General features: G+C 43.0%; 1 protein-coding gene across 1 annotated transcript in view; it reads right to left on the reverse strand.

Annotated features, from left to right (window-relative positions):
- The window catches only part of LOC122808667 (C-type lectin domain family 4 member E-like), a 431913-nt gene that overhangs the window by 1364 nt on the left and 402557 nt on the right, over positions 1-27992 (reverse strand). The gene's annotated exons all lie outside the window — the stretch shown is intronic.

Genomic DNA, 27992 nt, shown 5'->3' on the forward strand with positions numbered 1-27992 from the left:
TACCTTAGCAGTGATTATACTTACCTTTGACTGCCAGCACCATCAGAAGGCAGTGGGTTCTATCTCCATGCCAGGCACAAACCTTAAAGCATATCAGAGAAGAAAAGTAACTGAGTAAGACATGTGCTCATTCATGGGCAGTGGTGGAAAAATGTTTACAGGAGTTGAAAATTGTACTCAGGTACAATATTACATATCACCAGCAGGGGGAAGCAGAGGATAAGCAAAGCCTGGAGGAAGAAGAAGAAGAAGAAGAAAGACCTGCTCAGTCCATTGCAAGCATTCTGATAACACTGAAAGTGCAGGGAAACTACATTATGCTACAGAATTCAAGGAAAGGAAACAACACATATAATGAAGGATTTCTACACAGACAAAAAGAGAAAATAAATTGTATTTCTTCTAAAATAGACAGCACAGTTAACAATTATGACATTTAGAATTAGTTATAGTTTGGTAAAACCACTTTGTTTTATACTAGCTTCTATGCAATCTCTGGTATTCCTGGGTGATCAGATCTTTTGACAGTTAACTGTGAATCCTTTTAAGGTGGAGGAAAAAGGGAATTTATACTTGAAATATTGGCATTTTGTATCTATGTGTTTGCATCTGCTAAAGATATTAAAAGAAAAAAAAAATGTTCTATCAATTTAGAATTGACATTATTTTGAACAGGACATCGCTGAATGCTTTTCAAATAATTCATGTAAAGATATTTATAATGAAAGAAAATTGCGAATTGTGGAGACTTTGAAGGAAATTGGTGGAACTTGTAGCATTTACAATGTATTGGAAACACTGATGGGTAAGGGAAATGTTTGCTGTTATTGCCAGCCACATTTTTGTGCAGATGGAAATCATTTAATTAGTGAATATAATAAAAGATGTAACCAATGCGATGAATTGGGGTCACGTTGCAAAAAACTGTAAATTAATATGTTCTAATTGTGGTACAAATGGGCACCTGTGGATGGATTATGTAGACGTGGGGAAAATAATGACAGAGAGACAGTCTGCAAATGATTTAGAACATAAAGAGAACACATATCTGAAAATAACTGAGGTACAGTAAGAGGGAGAAGGAGGGACAGAAGATTTTTTTTTAATATACACTCGATTACAATCATATCTCACTGCAGAAATTTATCCTGTATGAATGTAATCCTAAAAAACCCTGTATAAACTGCATAAAACTAGACTAGGTAACAGGTCAATAGTTATTTGCATTCTTTAAGACTTGTATAGTTTCACTTGAAATGTAATATTGTAAACTCATTGCCATGAAATATAAATGTGACTTATATGTAAGTTTGCACAATGAAATGAACTGCGTAAAAAAGAAAGTCTAAATGTAAAACGTCATTATAAAATGAAAGTGATGAATAAAGACTACTGAAGTTTAAATTTTCAATAGTATGCTGTGTCAAACACAGTAAAGTTGTTGTTGTTGTTGTTGTTGTTGTGTGTTTCAGCTTTTCCCATGAAAATGAAAATAATAGATGAACAGGATGCCAAAAAGTAAAGGGAAATTATTTTCGATAACATCCTTAAATTTGAATAGCAATTCTTATGAGGACTGGATGTTGCATAGGCTATGGGAGTAGTCAGGTTTTCAGAAATAGTAGCCTTGGTGAATAATGTAGAAGTCTGAATTGTTGATGTTAAAGAAGAGTTAAAATCTCGAGTAATGAAAACATCAAAAATGCAGTATATCGATGTGTGTTTTGTGAAATCGCAAAACAGTGAAGATCAGGAAATTTGGCCTTTCCTCGCTGTAGTGCGATCTCAGAGTTGGTATATATAATTAGCGGGGGGTGTGGGGGGCGCAGCCATCCACAATAAAGGTTTTGATATTATGGATCTTTGGTGTTTCCAGCACTCGAGATTTTAATCTTTCGTTGTTATGACATAAACCCCAAGAAAACAGGGGAATCCATTTGGAAAAATTAAGTATTTTTGTGGTAACTAATAGAAAGATAGTATTTTTTTTTTTGTGACTCTGAGTGAAACAAATGAAGAAAAATACAGGCATGTGAAAATTTTAAGGAAATAATGGATAACTTCCGTCTGATATTAGCTAGGGAAAGAGTTATATACTATTTTCAAGAACTTTAAGAGAGGTAAGTAGGAATTTGATTTTCAGCTTGCACTGCAATAATGTTGACAACTGTAAAAAAATGTGACATAACTGAGGTAAGAAGCATGAATAGGTATATGTGCAAAACTGGAAGTGATGAGAAAAGAAAGCAAAATTATTTAAAGACAATAACAAACTGGAGTTATTTTATAGAACAACGACAGCCTGGGAGGCTCGTGCCTGATCTGGTCTTGAGGGTTTAAAAGCTGTAAAAAAGTAAACTAAATGGTAGAGAGACAAAACAATAAAGTGGAAAGAAATGCATAATCAAAATAAGACAGAAAAAAAAGGGCGGGGAGAGGCAAAAGAGAAAATGTACAATAAATCCACACATCATGTTAACATGCCATTTCATATACTACTGAAATATTATGGTAAATTCTTTACTGAAATACAACTTTTGTACAAGGAGTGCTCTCTGCACTTGGGTAGAATGATATGAATAGTGTTTATGTAAATTTCTGATGAATTATGGGGACTTATGGGCTTCCGATTTCTCAACACCACTCCCCATCAAGGTGTTTACCCCCAAATGTGTCATATACTGCCCCTGGATGCATCTTGTTTGTCTTGCCTATTAACCTACCCAACCTACCTCCCAAAATATACCTACTACCCCTCCCCAACATCCCACTCTCACCTGGAAAAAAAAAGGTAATCTGTTCCAAAAAAAAAATCTCGCCCCATACATAGCTGTCCATTTCACACACGTGTCCATTGGACACATGTAATCTGGTCTGATTGGCATCACAACTTATTATTGTTGTCCTCACCCTCTCCCAGGGGTTTGAGTGTCCAAATCTACCTAAAAATTCAGTGTAGGTGCACAGCTGTTGCTGTAGAAGAAATGGGCAGCTATGGACCTTCCCTACACCCTTCCTGCACATCCCTGGCTATTTTCCCTACTGTCTTTCCCTCTTTGTGACCCTTTTTTCACCACTTTCGTATAGACCCCTTTTTCTTTTCTTTTAAAGAAATTAGTGTGGAGGTAAGCGGGAGTAAGCACTTTTAAGCAGCAGTAAGCAGGTCTAAGCCTGTTTGTGTGAAGGTAAGCAATGCCTACACTGGTTAAGCAACTGAGGAGCTAAATCAGTGTAAGAAACTGTAACAGGACGTTAGCAGTGCTTACCTCCGCCCAAACCCACTTACAACAGCTCAAAAGTGCCTTAATCACACTGTATCCAATAGCCCTTGTTCTGCCTAGCAAGAAAATAAACAGCCTCTGCAAGAGCTTGAACCCAGGACCCTGCACACCATAGAGAAAGTGATTTATCAGTAAGCCATGTCAGACATACATAACCCTGATGTATTCACATATCATCCAGCCCAGTCATTCAACAGTACATAGAATGTATTCCAACATGTAGATATATGTGTGTATGTAAATATATTAATACCTAAACAGATACAACATAGCTATATATGTGTATATATATATATATATATATATATATATATATATATATATATATATATATATATATATATATATATATATATATAGATAGATAGATAGATAGATCTAGGATGTTTGTTCGAATGATCAAATGTCCAAATCCATAACCACCAAACACACTTTAACTAAAGCGCACTTATCTAAAAAATGCTTTTGTTAAAGCATGTTAATAATAAAAAAAAAAACTACATTAACATTTTTGCAGGGGGGCTTCACCCCCCTGCAGCTCCCATGTGGGAAGGCTGTGCCACCCACACCCCCCCTACTTTAATATTCTCCCTCCGAGACCACACTACAGTAGGGAAAAGGGAATTTTCTCTTATCTGTACCATAGTACGGCCTCGGCAATAGGCATACTTATGCAAAAGTGCTTCTTCAGTGAAAAGCACTTTCGCATAAGTATGCCCGGCCGTTTGGGTTTCGGACATTTAATCTATCAATCAAAAGTCCTAGACCTATGTATATATATATATATATATATATATATATATATATATATATATATATATATATAGATATAAATTTATACATGCAAATGCCTACATCTAGATATATATGTCTACATCTATATGTCTAAATATATACGGCAAGTTTTATATATATATATATATATATATATATATATATATATATATATATATATATATATGTAAGCAAATATATATATATATATATATATATATATATATATATATATATATATGTGTGTGTGTAGGTATATACGGACATAGTTATATAGATGTAAGCAGATATATATATATATATATATATATATATATATATATATATATATATACATAGGTATATACGGACATACATCTGTAGATAACAATGAGGAAATAACAAAATCATATATGTCCACACGTACCATTAATGGGGTTGAGAGGCCCCAAACAATATATGTCTTGTACAAATAGGTATACCCCCACACAGCTAAACACCTCCCCCCTGCAATACACTACCAAATGTTGCAGATCCCATAACCAGGACCAGACATGCATCCCTAGGATACATATACACAGACACATATATGCAGATACAGATATACATATATATATATATATATATATATATATATATATATATATATATATATATATATATATATATGTAACTACACATTCACACACATAGATATGTATAGTAAGATGCATATGTAGTACATGCACACAATATGGAACAGCCACTATTCCTACAGTTACCTTCTTACCAACTGGAGAATCTATGAGCCATCCATACAAAAGACAATCATTGCCTGCAACATATAGCCACAGAGAAATCAAAGGATATAACACCACACACAGGTTTGCATAAATGGGAAAGCTTTATTTATGTACTATTACAGTTGTATATGCCATGTCATATAGCTGTTTAGACAAGGACATCCATATAAACTGAGTAATGCAACTGTGAAACAGTTATACTACTACAGTAGTCTGGAAAGGTTAACAAATGTTGTTGTCCAGGCCAAGGTCATCAAGTAGTACAATAGTAATGACAGACTGGGCCACAGGATACCAAACAATCAACAGTAAGTAATGCAGATGTATAGTTCAGCAGCCTCTATCTACACTCTGTACACAATCCCTAGGGGGTGAAAACCTCAGTTGACACAATGGGATGCAACTGTTACATACCAAGGCACAACTGACACCATCACAAGCCCACTGACAAACAGAACAGTCTGTATGGCAGGTGGCAATAGGCCTGCATTTAACCAAGGTGGATTGTATGGTAATGTACATCCATTTACCTTAAGGCAGCTCACCCCTGATGGTCTTCAGAACTTTGGGCTTTCAGGATTCTGTAGCGCTCCCTTATACATATATGTATATATAGATATATGTATACATAGATATATGAATTTGTATATATAGATATATGTACATATATCTATATATAGATATATGTACATATAGCTATATATGTATGCACATCCTATGTGTACAGATATGCCTAGTTATGTTGGTATATATATATATATATATATATATATATATATATATATATATATATATATAGATATCAACTATATGTGCATACATATCTATTCTGATATACCTAGTACTGTCAATACATATGTAGATATCCATACATATATGTGCATATGTATCTCTATCTTTATATGTGTAGACATATATTGCTCTGTATATGCATATATCTGGGTGTTAATATGTATATCTATGTACTTATACACATCCATCTATGTATGTCGATATGTGTATGTGTATGTCTATATAGATATCTGGATAAGTATATGTACATATGCCATCACTATATGTCCTGTACATGGAGTGTAGCCCTACCTCAGCCCCTGTAGTCCCAACTTCATAGTACAAGGGGATGTCAGGTATGTATAGCAGGTATATTTGTAGAGTATTGCTACTGTAATAGGGTTTGTCTTCATAGACATGGTGTGTGTGGGAGATCACATCTGCGTTTAACATGTGCACCATTGGCTACTGACAGACATCCTACAGACATCATAGTATAGTACTACTGCTAGCACGTAATGCTCCTGTGGACGACAGCAGAGATAATGGCCAGTATATGTTGACAGTCTGACATACCCTGGACAGTCCAGAGGTATGCACATAACCCCCTAGTGCAAGACATGTGGATGAATCCTGACAATGTGGATGTTAACAGCCATGTAGATGGATATAATACGTAACTACTGGTATACATGTGCCTCCATAGGATATGCATTCACACATCCCTGTCTGTCCTGCTACATAATAACCACTGGTATGGAAGTGCCATGGCCACATACCACCCACTAAACATTGACATACATCTGTACAGCATCCCACTGCTCTGTCTGACATACATGACTATTATGGTGGCCCAGCAGCAGCATATCTGGCAAGTATGTAAACATTACATCTCACTGAGTAAGTACACTAAGCTGTTAGGCATGTAACAAAGCACTGTGCAGGCTACAGACAGACCAGCTCAACACTAGCCTACATTTCCTATGGGAGAATGCACATGTACCTGCTTATATAGCAGGCTGCACAGGCATGCCACAGCACAGAGTAACATACACCTGTGTGAAAGTGCTTTACCACAACTATTGTGAACACAGCCACAGCCACATAATGCATGCTAGAATATTATTACAGTATATAGACTGTTCAACACCAACTTCATATGTGCCACTTACACACTAACCCTACATACACTGGGCCACTACACAGTGTGGTCCGATGCCTGTCTGTGGTATGGGAATTGTGTGTATGGCGCTACAAATATGTAAGCCAATAGGGTAACATAGAGTGGAGCAGCATGTAACATCAGATAAAACATGACCAAGAAAATTGACATCTACCACAGTTTGTACACAGTCCAAGGTACATATTAACAATACACACACTGCTGACAATCACCATAAGTACACTTTCCTCAGTACTGTAAAAACAACCACAGAATGTCCAGGTTATGACATCATATATAACCCCTACTATACATTACATGCGTAGCAGTCTGATATCTCACTGGCTTGTTATCAGATATGATGTCACTAATTATGGTGTACAGTACATATGCACCCTTTAATGCATGAGATATGTACAAAGGTTGACAGGGTTGTGGCTGGAGACACATACAAAGGGCCAATACTGACATGTTGCTGTGATAATCTCGTGCATTTACTGTTGTAACAGGGTTTGTTGCACCATATGTCCTATGAGGGATATGAAGTCAGTAACTCCCATGGCTGTCAGACTGCAATCCTCACACTACCTTCTGCAGTTCACAGATAGGTGCTCTTTGGGTAACACCTGGAACAAAAGGCACCACACACTGGCCAGTCTGCAGATGGCCTTACAGATGAGTGTTCCCTCATAAACATAGCACTGACAAGGCAGGTATGAAAACATGTAGGACAGCCATATCCACACACACCCTGTTAAACCAACATTACTCCAAATGCAGTATAGTAGCACTTACAGTCTGTAGTCAGGCCAGGCACATCCCCCTCCTGTGTGTTGGCCTGTTTCCACAGTGTATGTTGTTAGAGGTAAACCCCAATCCATCTGTAATGCTGTTTGCCAAACAACAGATCAAGTTCCTGCTCACAGTGAATGAAAGGCTCAACACCAACATGATGTTCCTAGATATTGGTGAGTGTTTCCATGTAAACTGGCTATGGGATTGTTACCACAGTTGTTCCACATGCAATCAGCTAGAGGAGGGCTGCAATTTGTGCAGAGGCCATCAGCTGATCCTGAGCATCACTTAAAATGCACATGCTGCTGCCTAAGCAAAGCGGATATACATCTCCACATCCACCAGAGAGGGAGTGAGAGAAGCAGACAGAGGCACAGAAAAGCCAGGGAGCGGTGGGAGAGTAAAACTTAAGCATGTTTGTATCACACACCTACCAGTACAGGGTATCAATCCCCTGATGACTATGTAGTGTTATCACATGTCCATGCAGTTATTGGATGTGCCATATAAGTTACATGTTGGGGAGCCCTCAGAACGTATATGTGATGGTGAGCAACATCTGCAACAGGGATATGGTAGCTATGTGGTAGGTGTAGTACACGTGCCTGTCCACATGAACAGGGGTCAGAGTCAACACAGCCACACTCTCACAGGGACGCACATTGACACACTTGGCTAGGCCAGGAATATACTTCATCTCTAGTGGGATTGCCACAACAGAGTACTGTGCAGGTATCACATGCACAACAGGGGTCATACAGAGGTTATATGTGCAAAGGGTATGTGAAGGTGTCTGACATCAGACAGCATACTTCAGTATGCCAATGGGGGTTGTAGTGAGTGTGAATGCGGTCATATGCATCATACACCACACACACAGACAGGAGTGCCAGTACTGACGTGCATGGGTGCACTGCTCCCTGGGTAATGCAAGGGTTGCTAACATTGTTCAGCTGGCATTGATGTCACATTTAGGGGTATGGATTTGCACCCCAGCCTCTCGGCTATTTCACATCTGTTATCCCTGTATGGTGGACACTGTGATATATATTTGGCCCACCATATAAGAAGTTTGCAAAACCCACTCCACATTGAGTCCAGTTGTTACACACTAACAACCACCACCACACAGGACAGGGGTGACAGACAGACACACACACACACACACACACACACACACACACACACACACACACACACACACACACACACACACACACACACACACACACACACACACACACACACACACACACACATACACAGATGCCATGTCTGGGATTGGAACTCCTACCTAACTAGTTTATCACACTACTGCAATATGCAGTTATAGGACCCGCCATGGAGATTACTGGGCTACAACTTCCCCAAAGGTGTATTTCACAGTGGATGACCTCAGCAGACTTGTCATAGTAGGGCTATGGATAGGGCAGCATGTGTGCATGGGCCATATCCTATTCATCTAGAGGCTGACACACCACATGCGGGCACACACAGGGTCATATTTCACAGGTACGTGCATACAGCTGCTAGATGACTACTTTATTTTACAGTCATGTTGCACAGCTTGCACTTGCACCACATAGTCTGTAATGCTGACAGATACTGGTGGCTAGTATCTACAGTGAGTGACATCTGAACCTCATGTGGTTGTGGCCCTTTGGCTGTGTACTGGTTGGGATAGGACTGGAAGGCTCCTTGTCACAATCACCCTCTTCCACACATTTGTGTATGTCTACCTTTAGTTTATTATAGTGTGTAGTCCTTAGATACATGTCTGTATTCCTATCCACTGTCTGTGCAGTGCATGAGTGGTGCATACTGAGAAGTGTCTGCACTAGCATCTGCGACTGCCAGATATGTCTGGTCCACTGGTGTTTGCAGACATGGTCTTCATTTGTTTAAGTGTGTGAGCATGCTCAGTATGCCCATCTGTATTGACTGCGTGTATTGAGTCCAGGTAGTTTGGACTGCAGTGCAGACCTTTGTGTTGTACATCTACAGGCAGAATACTGTTTCTGCAGGGTACCTGTCGATTATTTGGCAATATGTGGACAAAATGTGCAGGGGATAGTGTGTACTGTAGGTGACTGTGTCCATGCTGCTTTAGCTGCATGGTACTGCTGTTAGCAGAGATATTCAGATGTGTAATGTTATACATAGTGATGTTTTCTGACAAGTACTCTCAGGTGGACATTCTTGCTCACAGTGATGTCTTGGGGGACAAGAGTGACTGCTGCTGTGTCTGACATTGTGGGCAGACACCTACGTATTCATGGTAAGTTATGCCATTTTGGAGAGGGAGCTGCAGACACTTGGTGCTGGGTTTGTGTATCCGGTTCAGCACCTTGGTACAGTACTGGCAGAGGATCCCATACTTGTACACCCATCAGCATGACAGTATGGGCTTATCTTCCTGTGGCAATGCCTCACAGCTGTACAGATTCGCACATCTCAGCCAGGGGCAGGGGCCATGGGTCAGGACATATACCCTATTGTGGTGTACGGGCAGGTGTGTAGCCAGCCATGTATGTGTTTGCAGCCAAGGATAATGTGTGCACACAGCTTGGTGTCGGACCCTGCATATTCCATGCTGCCCATGCTCCCACCCCCCTCTGTTATTCTAACCTCTTCAGTACATTATGCATACATTCTCTGATACTTTCCCTAAGAGTATTGCCTCATCACAGGTGTGTGTTAGTGTTGATCCACAGTTCATGCAGTGGGACATGGTGGACATGTTACTGTGGTTTGTCCACATGGCCTTACATATGGCTTATGTGGAGTGTGTTATGTTGTTATTTGGTTATCCATGACATAACATGCATTGGCAGTAAGTGTGAAATACAGGCCTTTGGCAGATGCCTGTGGGGCATTAGGTGTTGCTGCATGCCAGATGTGGTAGGCAGTTGCATTCTGTCAGTCCTACAGTCCCAGACCACCATACAGTATATCCCCCTGGGGTGGCAGGGTAGGTGTGATAGGTGTTCATGCAAATACCTCCTAACAGTCTTGCTCAGGTGGTGTGGATGCTGGCAGGCTGATACCTACAGCTAGGGACACACCTGCATGGGACACCTGCACTGCATGCTGCAGTCTTCCACTATTACCATATACAGGTAGTGTCTTACTGTACCCATTCCCCACAGCAGGGATATGACCAGAGAGGTGCCTGTGGGTGGTGTTTGCATGAGCTGGGTGCATGTGTGCTACGCACACTACATGCATCTGACACACAGATATGCATTGGGAATTCCAGTAATGCTTGCATGTACACGTACATCAGCTGTTTCCCAATACATCAGTCCTACCTCCTTTGTGATCTGCTAGTGTTTGGGCAGACAACACCAGTATTCCCCACTACAGGACCAAATAATGTGATGCATACCTATATGTACTTTTCCAAGTGTGTGTCCATTTCACAGTGATACAATATATAATGTATGCCTGGGGTAGTTTCCCCTGTGTACTGCTTGCATATGTTGGCCAATAACCATGCCATGTCAGTGTTTCAGATGGTGACATATATTATCACCATACATTTGCAATGGCTTACTGCTACCTTGTGTTATACTGATGGGTATTGTGTATGGCACTGCAGTTGTGAGGATTTGTCCCTGTCATCAGTGGTAGTGGGCAATGGCCACCAGGTTTACCTCAACATGCATACATACGGATCACTTTCATATGATATGAGACACACACCAACCTAACACACACATGCCTGCATATTGTGCAGATGCTGCAACCTATCGTACTACCTTGGCCACCTCTGTGCATCTGTGCTCCACTGGTATTAGACCTACACATACATGTTATTACATTTCTACATAGGGTTGGGGGAGCACACCTGAGTTACAACGTGTGTACATTACATTGGGGGTGGGCATACCAGACCGTTACTACATAATTAAGAAGAGTTGGGGAGCACACCTGACTGTTTCTGCATTCCTACACAGGATTGGGTGGGAGCACACCTGACTATTTCTACATATCTACACAGGATTGCGGGGGCACACCTGACTGTTACTACATTTCTACATAGGATGGGGGGGCACACCTGAATATTTCTACATTTCTACACAGGATGGGGTAGCACACCTCACTATTATTACATTACTACGTAGGATGGGGGCACACCTGACACTTGTACACATTTGTTATGACTGTACTGGTATGTCAGGTACTCCATTTCATTCTGTATTCTAACCTATCTTGCTGACTAGAGGCATACCAGTGTACTACAGATCTTAGCTTTGATTTACCTACATATTAGTTTCTGACTTCCTACCCTTCAGAACTAATGTCTCGCTGCCTGACCTGCTGTGGTCTGTCTGTGTAGGCCTGGTGGGGTGGTTACCCATAGGCATCATTCAGAGGCTATAGCACAGCCTTTGTTTATGTTTGTCTGCACCTGTCCTGCTGGCTGTGACTGTTGTTTTGGTATGTGAATCCCCCTGACTGGCATGTGTGTGTCACTTACCTTGTGAGTGTCCCAATATTGAAGGCGGTGCTGCAGGGCTGCCTATGTCGGTTGCACATAGTACACTCCCTACACATGGTTGAACACAGTTAGTGTCATGTTTGGCATCCCATTTACTGTATGTGAGAGTCAGAGAGAGGTGTTATTCTCTGGGTCCCTCCTGTGTCAGTGTATGTGCTATACGTCATCTCTTTGCCAAGGCCAGAGCATATTGGGCACGCCTCCTTCTGCCTACTTGGGCAGGCTCAGGTTGTTCCTCCTCTGAGTCACTCTGTGCCTGTGCAGGCCTTGACAATGGTGGGGGGGGGGCTGTGTGGCCCTGCCCCATGCTGTTCCTGCTGCAGCTGTTTCTGCAGGATCATATTGTGTAGCATGGCAAATACGATGACAATTTGGGTACATGTAGCTGGTGAGTACTGCAAGGCTCCTCCGGATGTGTCCAGGCACTGGAACCGTGACTTGAGCATCCCAAACACATGCTCTACTATATTTCTGGTCTGTGAATGTGCCTCATTATGCAGTTATTGTTTGGGTGTGTGTGCATTTCTGATGGGTGTCATAAGCCATGGCTCCAGTGTGTATCCAGCATCCCCCACTAGGTGACCATGAGGGATGTCCCCATTGGCAAATCTCTGGTACAGCTGCATCAGATGCCAGATGTGGAAATCGTGATAGTATCCAGGGCAGCCAGCACACACATTCAGTATTATGCCTTGGGCATCGCACACAACCTGGCAGTTGATGGAGGGGAAGCCCTTCCGGTTCATGTAGACCCTACTCTGCTCACCGGGTGGTGTTTTGATGCATATGTGTGTGCAGTCTATAGCACCCACTGCCTCTGTGTATTCTGCTATTTGGTGTAACAGTTGCATATTGCTGGCCAAAGCCTCACGGGTGTTGGGGAAATATATGTACTCACTGACATGTGCTGACATGGCATCCAGGAATTGGTGGAGTACCCTGGATGCTGATGCCTATGAGATCCCCATCATATCCCCAGTTGGCCTTTGGAAGGTACCTGTAGCTAGTATTCTTAGGCCTACACACACCTTGGTATCCACTGGGATGGGTTCCCCTCTGTTAGTTCTGTGTGTCAGGTGTGGCTGGCACAGCTCAACAATTTGCTGTAAGAGGTCCCTGTCCACCCTATAGTGCTCCACTATCTCCAGCTCATGTAGCCCCTGATAGGTTACCTTGGGTCTGTACACTCTTCACTATCTCCTCTCTGTGGGTTGGTGGACAGCACTCACATCCTCACCACACTCAGCCTCTTCCCCATGTTGTATGATAGCTATTGCAGCCCCTATCATTTTGTTGTTTTGATTGTTAAAAGTTCCCCGCTTGTATACACTGGTGGTGTAGAGTGTGGTTAAACCAGAGGGGAAGGTGTTTGCATAGTTTATAGTAGTGTTCTGGGCTGGGCTGGTCTGCTGCCTGTGTAATTGGCTGATTCTGATACATTTCACCTGACAGCTATGCTAGTTCTCCTAGATTACTTTCCTTCTGCTGTTTTCCCTTCCCATTACCTTTCTGTTTAAGCTTGGGGGTGCGCCGTGCAAACACAGTGCTCAAATGTGCACACAGCTGCTATTTCCTGGTTTAACTTTTTTTAAACCTTTAAAAGCCGCTGCGCAGAATGCACACCTGCTTAGGCAATGTAAAGAGTGCTAGGCAGACTCAGACACACACCCTTGCGTAACTGTGCTTAGCTAGGAGCAAACATGAGCCACAGGGCTTCAATCCACTTACAGTATGCCTGACACACCCCCATGATGTCAACTGACTCCTAGGCTTGCACCAAGCTATTCCTACTCTTACACTGTTGGGACCTGACTAGCATGCTGGGGAAAACTGGGATTCACTATCATTCCCTTCATTTGCATAGGATTGCCTGCTAATGCATAGTTACATGTCTCACACTGAGCCTCTCCCCTTAGCAACCACTACTCACTGGCCATGTTGTCTTCTGCCTGCCATAGACGTTCATGGCAGAATAGTGATTTTAGTTAGAATACTTGTTTTAAGTTTATTTTATTGTTTTCCCCCTGATCCCATTTGCGCGCCACTGCCCTACACTTAAACAGTTGAGATCGGCTATAAAAAAAAAATAAAAGTTTTTTTTTTTTTTTTTTTTTTAAACTGTTTGCAATGCCAATGGCCTTATACTCGGCCATTGGCATGCTTCCTGACTGATATACAGCCTTTATTTGGAGCTGTCACAGCTCCATTTTGGATTTTGCAGAAATGTACTCGGTTACTAACCGAGTACATTTCTGCGGATTGCACTAGTCCTGCACGGCTGGTTTCAAGCTTCCTGGATAGCAAATTCCCGTCATTTGCATAGATTTCTCCTGCAAATGGGGTGATTTGCATACAAGGGCTTAGTCCGTGCAGGACAAGTGCAGGGAGGCTCATGCATGCCTCTGTAGGCTGTTCCTGTATCGCACGGCAGACATATTGCCTGCTAGAGCTCCTGCACTAATCCTGCATGCCATGCAAGGCATGCAGACTCTGGGGGAATGCCATTTATATTTGCATATCTGGAACATTAGCTTGAGCTATAATGGTTCCATTTGTACTTCTTTCATCTGTAAAGCTACAAAAATATGTTCCTTATGACTAATACAGAAAACAACCCAGCCACTGGGGATGCACAAGTCAGTGCATTTCTTTGTGCCAGTCCCAAGCCCGGATAAATGGGGAGGGTTGCATCAGGAAGGGCATCCGGCGTAAAATTTTGTCAAATCATACATGCAGACAACAGTAAAGAAATACATACCAGATCGGTCGAGACCCGGGTTAACAACGACCGCCACCAGTACTGTTAGCCAACAGGGTGCTGGCAGAAATTGGGCTACTGTTGGCCGAAGGAGGAGAAGAGGGGGAAGCCATGCCCGAATGCAGGTAAAGGCTAGGACTGTGATAGTGAGGGTTGGAACTTTGAATGTTGGCAGTATGACTGGTATAGGGAGAGAGCTAGCTGATATGATGGATCAAAGGAAGGTTGGTATATTGTGTGTGCAAGAGACCAGATGGAAGGGGAGCAAGTCTACGTGCATCGGAGGCAGTTTCAAATTGTATTATCATGGCATGGATGGGAGGAGAAATGGCGCAGGCATTATCCTAAAAGAACAGTATGCTAAGAGTGTTTTGGAGATGAAAAGAGTGTCAGATAGAGTGATGTTTATGAAGCTGGAAATTGATGGTGTAATGATGAATGTTGTTAGTGCATATGCTCCACAAGTTGAGTGTGCGATGGATGAGAAAGAAAAATTTTGGAGTGAGTTGGATGAAGTGGTGATGTCTGTATCCAAGGGTGAGAGACTGGTGATTGGAGCAGATTTCAATGGGCAGGTTGGTGAAGGGAACAGAGGGGATGAGGAAGTGATGGGTAGGTATGGTATTAAGCAAAGGAATGCAGAAGGTCATATGGTAGTAGATTTTGTGAAAAGGATGGACATGGCTGTGATGAATACATATTTTAACAAGAGGGAGGAGCATAGGGTGACATACAAGAGTGGAGAAAGATGCACACAGGTGGATTATATCTTATGTAGATGGGCCAGTCTGAAGGAGATTGGAGACTGTAAAGTGGTTGCAGGGGAAAGTGTAGTTAGGCAGCATAGGATGGTGGTTTGTAGGATGACATTGGTGATCAAGAAGAGGAGGATGAGTGTGAGGGCAGCACCAAGGATTAAATGGTGGAAATTGAAAAAGGGTAATTGTGAGGTGATGTTCAGGGATGAGTTAAGACAGACACTGAATGGCAGTGAAGAGTTACCGAATAGCTGGGTAACTACAGCAGAGCTAGTAAGACAGATGGCTAGAAAGGTGCTTGGTGTGACATCTGGAAAGAGGAAGGAGGACAAGGAGACTGGGTGGTGGAATGAAGAATACAGGAGAGTATACAGAGAAAGAGGTTGGCAAAGAAGAAGTGGGATTGTCAAAGAGATGAAGAAAGTAGACAAGAGTATCAGGAGATGAGGTGCATGGCAAAGAGAGAAATGGTGAAGGCTAAGGATAAGGCGTATGAAGAGTTGTATAAAAGGTTGGACACTAAGGAGGGAGAAAAGGACCTGTACCGATTGGCTAGACAGAGGGACCGAGCTAGTAAAGATGTGCAGCAGGTAAGGGTGATAAAGGATAATGAGGGAAACGTACTCACAAGCGAGGAGAGTGTGTTGAGCAGATGGAAAGAGCACTTTGAGGTGTTGATGAAAGAAGAAAATGAAAGGGAGAGAAGGTTGGATGATGTCTGGATAGTGAATCATGAAGTTCAGTGGATTAGCAAGGAGGAAGTAAGGATAGCTATGAAGAGGATGAAGAACAGAAAGGCTGTTGGTCCAGATGACATACCTATGAAAGCATGGAGGTGTTTAGGTGAAATGGCAGTGGAGTTTTTAACTAGATTGTTTAATGAAATCTTGGAAAGTGAGAGGATGCATGAGGAATGGAGAAAAAGTGTTTTGGTACTGATTTTTAAGAATAAGGGTGATGTGCAGAGCTGTAGTAACTTCAGAGAGATTAAATTGATCAGTCAAAGCATCATAGAAGACATAAGGTGACTTTTACCTGTCTAATATAAGTTCTGTGACATAAAGAAGGTACACTACATTACTGAAGAACTGTGGATACAGCCATTTGCTCATTTGATCAGATGAAGACGATCCCCCTGGATTCACTAATCTTCATGCAGGACTAGACTAGTCCTGCACAGAAGTGGCAGTTTAGGAGGAGGACGGCAGCGTGCCAATCATATTAATGAAGATGGGCTGCCTGATCTCCTAATCCTACATGGAGCGTGGATGAGTGCAGTGGGCATGTCTGAGAGCAGAGCCCTCAGAATAAACACTCCCCTGCAAAGTAGAACAGCAGAAACTGTAAATAAACGAGCGGGACCACTCATAGGTGTCCGCATATCCCCACCAACAGTCCCCCATGTGTACAACAGCAACAAGACATAAAAATAAAAAGAAGTAACCCCTGTATTTATCTCTAAAACTCTGAGTACAGCTAACGGTAGGTGAGCGGGTGTGCCCATCACTTAGCTATGGCTAAAGCATCTTAAAAGACTGAAGAGGATAACAAGGAAGATATATGCAAATGAAACAGCATAGCAATAGTGTAGTGGTCAGAGCATCCACCTAATGAGCAGGCATTCCCAGTTTGAATCCCACTGCAGCACATACCATTTTCCATGTGAAATCTGTCTACGAACATATATTCACATTTTATTGCTGTATAACCTACTAAATAACATTTAAGTGTGAACTGGAGTACCGCATTAAATGCACATGTGAAGAGTCAGTACCATAATAAATAAATCAGCAGTAAGCAGGCGTAAGCACAGATAAGCAGTAGTAAGCATATGTAAGCACTAGTGAGCGTGTGCAAGTGAGTATGGGTGGGGTGAAGCACCGCCGACACAGATTAAGCAAAGGAGAAGCTAACTACATGTAAGACACTGTGACCAAAGTCAGCAGTGCTTACCTCTGCGCAAACCTGCTAACAACCACTTGAAAGTGCCATAAGCACACCATATCCAACGGCCAGTGTTCTGCCCAGCAACAAAACAAACAGCCTCTGCAAGGCTGAAACACAGGAGCATGCACACCATACATGAAACAATTTACCACTAAGCCATGCCAGATATGCAGAAATTGTATGTTGTCAGAAACATAACCCCAGCCCAGTCATGCAACAGTACAGAGAATGTATACCTACAGCTAGATGGGTGTGTGTCTGCAAATATATCACTAACTAAATGGATACAACATATCTATAGATGTAGTCACATATATATACATATATATATATATATATATATATATATATATATATATATATATATATATATATATATATATATATATATATATATATATACATATATATGTATATACATATATATATATATATATATATAAATATCCAGAGATATACACACATAAATACAAATATATGAATAGATATGCATGCAAATGCTGACAACTACACATATATATGTCAATATCTATATGTCCACATATACACATCAAGTGACATATGTACGCAGATATATGTCTCCGTAGGTATATTCCGACATAGACATATGTAAGCAAATATATATACCCACAGAGGTATATACGGCCAGACATCTGTAGATACCAATGGTAGATGAACAGAAACATATATGTCCACTTGCACCATCAATGGGCATGAGAGGCTCCAACCAATACATGTCATGTATGAATTTGCATACCCCCTGCCTAGCCAAACACGTCCACCCTGCAATACACTACCAAGCTCATAGTATTGTATGCCTGTCATTGAACTAGGGAATTAAATCAGCCCTCTGTTATGCATCACATGCCAACATCACATACCCCTCTCCCCCACCCACTAGGCAGGCCGAGCAGTACAGGCCCATCCATCCCAGGCCATCCCCGACCCATTCATTCATAACCCACAGTTCTGCTTCCCCTCACCCGCAGCACACATGCAGCCACCACCCCTACCCTCGTTACCGACCCATAGCTACCACACCACCACACATTGCCCCCCCCCTCGGGACTCATCCCGTATGATGTCTCGACCCAAGTATCCTGGGTGTGGCACATGCCAGAGACCATCCACATAGCCAGGGGTACCTATGTAACCCTGGGTGTAGACGACATTTGAATACCCAATGTTTGGGTTGTCCCACATGGGACAAATGTATTCCTGGTACTAACAATATATGTCATGTGTGACTCTGTGTACACGAACAGATGTAGTGATGGGTATTGCAAAGCATACGTGGCACACAAGGTTGGCCAGTATGCACACGAAACACAGTATCCAGCAATACCAGTCAACGTTGCCAGATATGTAGCTAAAGATTTAGAGGTATTTGTGTTAGGATAAATACCCATAACTAAATAGATATACACCTCCCCCTCCCTGTAGTACATATGTATGCATACATAGATAGACATATAAATAAATACCCACATATACATATATACATATGCAGACAACCATACATCCACATGTCGCCAGATATATATACAGCAATATATATATATATATATGTGTGTGTGTGTGTGTGTGTGTGTGTGTGTGTGTGTGTGTGTGTGTGTGTGTGTGTGTGTGTAGATATACACAGATATATAGCTATGATAAGATATCGCACTTAAGAATGAGACATGTTCACAGGCCATGCCAATTGAGGTAAGGCTCCCAAGCAAGAAACGTGTAACACGTAGCATGAACCCCCCCCAGCCAGATAGGGGAAACATACAAACAAACCCACAAACAATGTAAATGATCCACTGATCCCCAGACGACAGGCAGGATACAACAGGGGGAACACAGTGGACCTGAGAAGTCTAATCTTGGAACAGAGACAGGCGCATCCCTTTCAGGACACCCCAAAAATGTCTTGTTATAGGAGGAAGCCCATGCAATGACCTAGCAAGGCGGGGCATGTACATACCCGGACTACAAGGGTGGGAAAGCCTGATGACCCATGGGTCGAGACAACGTATGAGATGGGTTCCGTGAAGTGGAGAGTGGGCAGTGTGTAGTGGTGTGTTCAGACCCGACCTGCACCCAGAGTAAGGATGAGTGCTGTAGAGGAGGCACGGGTGGGGGAACTATGGGTATGTAATTATGGGTCTAGGCATGCAGGTGTTTTCTGGAGTGGGTCTATGCGGACCGCCCCAGGGATGTAAGCAATAGTATTCATTGGGCAGAGTTGTCACCCAATGGTCAGACAGTCCCGCTATGAGTCCCACTGTAGCACAGTCTATTTTACATGGCAGAGAATGGTAGAACCAGATGTAGATGTAAATATGTAGAGGTATTTGTGTGTATATATACCATAGCTACATGGAGATATACCACTCCCTCTCTGCAGTACAAATTTATACATACATTGACAGACATATATATAAATACCCGCATATAGATATATACATCTGCAGACACCTATATATCCATATGTCATTAAATAGCATACAAATACAGATATAAATATATATATATATCTATCTATATATATATATATATATATATATATATATATATATATATATATATATATATATATGTATATAGCTAGGACATGATACAGCAGTTAAAAATTACATGTGTTCACAGGCTGTGCCAATGAGGGTGAGGGGACTGATCAACAAATGTGTAACATGTAGCATCAACCCCCCACTCCCAGCTATCCAGGTGGAACATACAAACACACAATAAAAGTAAACAAACCACTGCTTCCCAGACTACAGGCAGGATACTACCAGTGGGAGAGACCCGCCAAGTCTAATCTTGAAACAAAGACAAGAATATCCCTTGGAGGACAAGCCAAAATGTTAATGGGTATTTGGGCTTCCTGCCATTACACAGATAACCTACAGCAAAGCACGCATGTTCCCGGACTACAAGATTGGAGAAATCTGATGACCCATGGGGCGAGACAACATACGTGATGGGTCCTGAGAAGTGGAGAGTTGGCAGTGTGTAGTGGTGTGTTTAGACCCCACCTGCACCCGGAGTAAGGAGGACTGCTGAAGAGGAAGTGTGGTCTGGGAACTATGGGTATGATATTATGGGCCTAGCTATGCAGGTTTTGGCTGGAGTGGTTCTAAGTGGACCACCCCAGGGATGTAAGCAATAGTGTGCATTGGACAGAGCCGATGGCTAACAAGCAGCCACGTCTGGCATGAGTCCCACTGCAGCAAAGTCTAGTTTACATGGCAAGGGACAGTATAACCAGATGTCTTGTCAGTGAGGAATGCAAGGCCCACACAGAAAAGTAGATGCAGACAGTGTGGATATATAACATACTATGCTGTCCAGGACAGGCCTGTCAATTCGCACTACTGTGGCCAAAGGATTCACCATCAAGATAGGTAACAATAAACAATAACTGATGTAGGTCAGCAGCCGCCAGTTACACCCCATAGTCAAGTCTTAGGGGGACAATTATTACATGTGATAATATCTATGTATCTGTCACATGTATGTACCCTGACCAACAAATGTCATGGGCGTCCACGATATGACTGGGATGATAGCAGGAATGCCACAGTATATTATGATAGGCCAATACCGAACAACGCCTAACCGTATCACAGCAGGACAAGCCATACATATATGTGGGGGACAGAGGCAGGAACACAGGGCCATACCTGTAATATTGCAGTTACACCCCCTGCATATTGCTGGTGTTACAGGTTTCGATGCAACATACCCTTATGTAGGAATAACACATAAGGAACAGAACTGGAAGTAGCCATGTACCAATAGCACTCAACAGACAGATTGCCGGGGATATATCTAGGACAAGCCCTGTGTGGTGCACAGGCAAAAGCAAACAGACAATCCACTAGCCATCATGTGGATAGGCCCACTGTTGAGAGCTATGCAGACAGACTGCATTCCATCCTAAACTACTATGTCCATGCAAACACTGCAAGACCAGCAATATACAAAGCACATAACAACACCACTCACTCTGTCTGTAGGTCTGGAACAACCTAAGAATGTGTAGTTGACCTGTGTGTGCAAGCCCTGCTGTAGTAGGTACCGTAACGTGCCATCTGTAAAACTGCTACCAACATACAGGAAGGATGTCCTCCATACTGGAAAGGTGAAGGGATAACACCCACATCAGTAAGCATTTTATAGTACTGGGTTGCCATGACAATGGTTAACAGAATCACTGCACAGCAGGCTGCACCTAGTCAGCAACTGTTGCACACTGATAGGTTCAGAGCCCATCGCCTGACCATGTGCATCACCTAAAAAAGCCATGCTGCACTCCATTCAAATCAACTCATTTGCTGTACTGGAGAGGGAGAGAGAGAGCGAGAGGAAAAAAAATGAGAAAAAAAGAGGAAACCAACCAAAGAAAACAGCATATTGAAAACATACATATATCATGATACTTACACAGTGGGGAAAACAGTACTACAGGCCACAACTGGGAAGGCATCACATTCGTCCAAATACTAAAAGGTATGTAAAACACAACTGTATGTAATTTAATGTAGGATGTGGTATAGATTAATAGGATGTATGGTGTAGACTGTTTGATATGTGCCATCTGTAGCTGTCCCTGTAATGATGTCCCGCTGAACAACTGCTCTGGACAATACTGTCTGTCCTTGTAAACAGTGGGACATACCCGTCAACTGTGCAGATCAGCAATGAATGACAAAGATGTCAGCCATAATATCTGTTCATGTTATGTTAGTGTGGACAATAGCTGTTGGTGGATGTACTGCCGTCATGATAGACACATGTATCAGTGCACAGCACTTGCAGGACAGTCATGTGAATGTGTAATGTAGCATGCACAAATGCCATAGGTGTGTAATAGGCATACCAGCAATCTCACACCATAGTTATCACCCTAATGTTAGGCTGTGTTCACATGTGGCACCTGTCTGTGTTGCAGAGTGAATGAAAGATGATTACAGAATGCGTACCGGAATTCTGTACGCACTCTACATATCTGTGTGATATGGACTGTGATGTGTATGTGTACAGATACGGACAGTCATACAGACATAGGTATATCAACAACGTACAACATATATCTACACATATATGTACATATATGTATATTCATACACATATATATATATATATATATATATATATATATATATATATATATATGTGTGTGTATATATATATATATATATATATATATATATATATGTATCTATGTATATATATATATATATATATATATATATATATATACATATATATATATATATATATATATATATATATATATATATATATATATATATATATATATATATATATATATATATATATATATATATATATATATATATATATATATATAGTGGCACTGACAATGGCATGCAGGTGCAATAGTCTGTAAAAGCCAGCAAAGATAAGTGTCCCCACAGGGATCATGGCTACAAACACATAACACAAAGTATGGCACATACGCATAGCACAAAGCTTGTTACAATGCAACATATGTCACAATGGTAGGTAAGCAACTGACATATCAATTGTAGTCTGTGAATGTGTTGTTGTAGCTGATACGTTGCGGGGAGACATATATGTGTATTAAGAACTATCGTAACCCTGCTGTATGGGTGGCTCATACCTGTTTCCATCTTTATGTCTTCCAGGAATCATGTCGCATTGTCGCCTTTCCGCGTACAGTGCCACAGAACAGCTATCATCAGCGAGCACCTTGTACAGCACTATGTACTTCTTTTTGGCCAGACATCCCACGACCAGCAGGAGAGGACTGCCCTGTGGAACAAGCTAGTCCATAGAGTCAATGATGTAAGATTGCAGAACCACAGCTATGAGCAGGTCCAGCATCAGTGAATTGACCTGTGTCGCCATGTACGTCGGCGTGCAGCTGCTGTAAAGGGGGACCACCTCGCAACGGGGGGGGAAACCCACCCATCCACCCCTCACCTGTGTTGAGGAGCTTCTCAGCAGCCTAGTGGCACCTGTCTGCCCACAACACCAACAGCTGGCAGGGCACATCTTGGAGGTGGACGCCAATGACACACCAGCTGAGGAGCATGTAGGTAAGGCCCCAGAGCACATCGGTACACCACTCATGTGTATGCATCTGAAGCTGTACAGGTGCATCATGCAGAACTGAGATATCATATACTTCGTGTGCTGCTGTATAGTAATAATAAACAGTTGCGTAGAAGCTGTAATATTGTGTAATTCTACTGTTGATGTAACTTAATGCTGCACTCACCTGTTATGAATGCCACAGCTGTGGCCACTGACATCAGCTTTCTCACACTCCTATGTAGGTCCTTCCAGGTTACAACCATAGCAGCAGCCCGTAGCCGGTGAGTATGGCTCATGTTCATGCATGATGATTAACTGGGCATGTAATAGCTATGGGCTATCCCCCATGCACACGTCTAACACACCTACCCATACTGCTTGCTGTACATGTTCATGTTTTGTTGCTGAGAAATGCACTGCATCACAGTAGAGACCATGCTGAGGTATCGGAAGGGTACAACAGACACATGCAAGATAACTAACATCCTGTCAATGTGCCATGTGTCCACAGGGATGTGACATGTGGCAGGACACATGGCTTTCAGTAGGGACATGTGTGACTCATACCCAACATGGCTACAACTGCACACAAGCAGGTTAAGTAAACATTGCAGACATAACCCTGACCCACAGCACTCGTCATAGTGTGTGCACTCCAAGGGATGTGCACATAAGTAGACCTTGCAACCATACAGAGGTCTGGGACATGTGTAGGGTACCCCTCACAGCCATGGTAAGATCTGCTGGTTGTCAGTGTAATAGTCATGTACTGGTCATAAATGCACTGCTGATGTTGTGATCTGTAACACAGACATCAAGCATCCACAACTGATGGCTGTTCACATGCCATCCCAGGTATGTGTTGCTACAACACACAGGGGCTGTGAGCAGTGGAGCTGACATAACTGATACAGTATTACAGATGCATCAATGGTGTTTACACCTGCAAGGTATTGTGCACAGTACTAGGCAGGGTGCAGAACAAGCCACAGTAACACATTGTAGATGGGTGCAGTGTTTAAACGGGGAGGGAGCATCACCTACCAACAAAGCCCATGCCTCACATGTATACTGCCACTAGCATGATGTCACTATAGTTGCACTGCATGCTGTTGAGCTCCATGTGTAATGCATATTGACAGAAGGCTAATGGGGGGACTGTGTGTACAAATTTTGTGCAACTCCACAGGAGTGTGGGGTGTGTGTGACTCGGTTGTGTTCATAGGTGCAATCTAGTGGAGTGTGAATGATGCATGTCAGATGCGTGTGTGTGTGTGTGTGTGTGTGTGTGTGTGTGTGTGTGTGTGTGTGTGTGTGTGTCTGTGTGTGTACATGTATGCACAGGCGATAGTGGGATTGACCACATGGTGGTACTTCCCCTTGAGATTGTGCTGTACATGGAGTGACACATGGGACACCAGGACAACCTGTCAGGTATGTGAACACAGGACAGCTGATAGCATAACAAGGGCTGTAGCATGGAGCATGCATTGGGAGGTGCAGGAGATACCAGGTATACACATAATTTTGCCAGCAGCATATATGTAACTGGCTACCCACATATGCAGCACTACAAATGCAATGGGGAATTACCACAGCACATCAGTGAGTGTATTCAGGTAGTACTGCCATCCGCATGATGGGTTGCTTGCGTAGCAGATATGGCATGGACTGAGCAAGACTGTAGTATGAGGCTCTGGTGTGTGACATATGTAGTGAATGTAGCAGCCTAACCATATAGGGGCCTCTTATACCATTACTGCCCATACACAGGATAATACAGGGTGACAGCTGTGAGGCCATGTACAACATACTCCACCCAGGTCAGAGAGGCAATGGAGTAACAGGTCAGGTGTGGCAACCACATGTGTAGGCATGGGGAGGGATGATATATTCATGGGCTGTAGTGATACATGTGCATTAGCAAGTGCCATGCAGGAAGGGGAACATATGTAACTGACTGTGGGACTGTCTGCAAACACAGGGAAGGTGAGGTTGTGAGGTGGCTGTCAGTGAGAGTGTGTGTGAGTGTGTGTACTGTTATGCACTGCTGTACAGGTCTTAACATGTGTATTTGTTTCCCCCACAGGTGGTGAGGTGGGTCAGGGTCCCTATTGCTCACATATTGAGGTAGGTGTCCCTACAGACACAAATAATGATGAAGGTATACGTGAGACACAGGTGGGGTTGTCAGAGGCCGACACTGCTCCAGCATGTGTCATCACCCTCCTAGCCACCCCAAGCCCACACACAGTTACAGTGCCCCTAAAAACCCCATGACATATGGCCATAGCAGAGGGACAGTTGATGCTTGGTGGCAATGGCCAGGAAAGTGTGGTGTCCATGCTAGCTGTGTCAGGTCACAGTCAGCATAGCCAGATGTCCAGAAGACCACCACATCGACAGATGTACCGTGGTGCTCATAGGAGGATCGCAGGTCATCCTACTCCTGGCAGAGATGCCACAACTGGTACCACCAGGAGCATGTTTCAGGCTGTAATAGAGGCACAGGCATGTATGGAAATGACTCCAGACAGGTCCTGAGGCTGCAGAGGTCTGCTTTTGCAGCTGTAAGTGGCAACCACCATGAAATTGCTGTCCTCTTCTGTGAATATACTGAGGTCATGGATAGATGGTGGGGTGAGATGGTTGGCCTCCTCGATCATGGTATGTCTGTGCTAGAATGTGTGGTGGGAGTGGTGCGACATCTGTGTGGAAGTAGGCCAAAGACACCAGCAGCTGGCAGTCAACATGGACGTGCCTGGATGTACAACCTCTCCCGTAGTGGCAGTATCAGCCCCATCACACCACAAGGGCTGCTGTCCACACCACACCACAGCAGGCCACATGCATGTGACCCTGGCCAGTCCCAGGTGGGACATGGTTCCAGTGGACATATGTCATCATCAGGGGAGAGTAGCACCTCAAGGTCTGTATCTGCACATGCCTATGGAACCCCTAGCAGGCACAGTTGGCATATCTGTGGCTGGAAGCAATGAACTGCACACCCTGCCAGGTATGGTCTGCCGCTGTCCAACATTACCCATGTGGGGCCGCCACATGGCAGAACTGTGTGCATGCATACCCACACACTATGCAACCACACCTAGGGCGTTCCCATACCGGCACACACCACATCACCATGCCCCAATCAAGAAACCACACCCCTTACCCACACACATGGTGAAACATGTTTGTACCACCCTTGGCCTCTGGCACACCTGTAACACACCCCTGTGCATATGATGATACCTGTGCCACATCCCTGTCATCAATAATATTGATGCAGGGACAAGCTAACGTGGTTCTAATGCACACGTTGACTGTAATGGGGTGCCACAATGTTCCACAGTGTAGAATGTAGTCAGGGGTAATGTGTACTGCGTACATGTCAGGTAGTGTAGCCATGCAGCTAGGATGACAGTCACGCACCATGCATATATGATGATACCTGTGCCACATCCCTGCCATCCCTAACATTGATGCAGGGACAGGCTACCATCGTTCTGATGCACATGGTGACTGTGATAGAGTGCCGAAATGTACTACAGTGTAGAATGTAGTCAGGGGTAATGTGTACTGCATACATATGAGGTAGTGTAGCCATGCAGCTAGGATGGCAGTCACACACCCTGTGCATATGATGATAACTGTGCCACATCCCTGCTATCCCTAACATCAATACAGGGACAGGCTACCATGGTTCTGATGCACATGGTGACTGTTGTAGAGTGCCACAATGTACTGCAGTTTAGAATGTAGTCAGGGGTAATATGTACTGCATACAACTCAGGTAGTGTAGCCATGCAGCTAGAATGCATCCAGGCTGTTGGTAACATCAGTTGATATCCCCGTACTGTTATGCATTTGTGCTGTAGACATACATGTGTCAGCAGGAGGATGGTCCGCAGTCATATTTCACAGGGGTATGTCAGTGTGATGACACCATGGCTATGACATATGTGGGGTACAGTTGCACACATGCCACAGGTATGTATAACAGCTATTGGCCATGCAAATGTGACTGGTGGCCTGCTGGTACAGGTATGATCTGCACTATAATGTCAACCCATCCACATACACACACATCCTGACTTAGCGACACTGTGTCTAGACCCCAACCCAGGTATGTAGTGCTACTGTACTGTGTGGCTGTCATTGCACACATGACACCATTTGTAGGATGAGGTGTGTACCAGGTCACGTGCTACATGCAGACCATCCACAAACATGTACAATATGATAATGGGGGATGTAATGTTTGTATATGGTGAATACATAGTGTGTCATACCATCATATACACATTGACCGACACATAACGAGTAGACACACATCTTAGAGACCTGGTTGAATAATTGATAACTAACTAGTCCATGTGTCCAGTGTGTTACAGGTAGGCTGC

This window comes from Protopterus annectens, chromosome 8.part0 (genome assembly GCF_019279795.1).
Source record: "Protopterus annectens isolate FY-2018-M chromosome 8.part0, PAN1.0, whole genome shotgun sequence".
NCBI classification, from domain to species: domain Eukaryota; kingdom Metazoa; phylum Chordata; order Ceratodontiformes; family Protopteridae; genus Protopterus; species Protopterus annectens.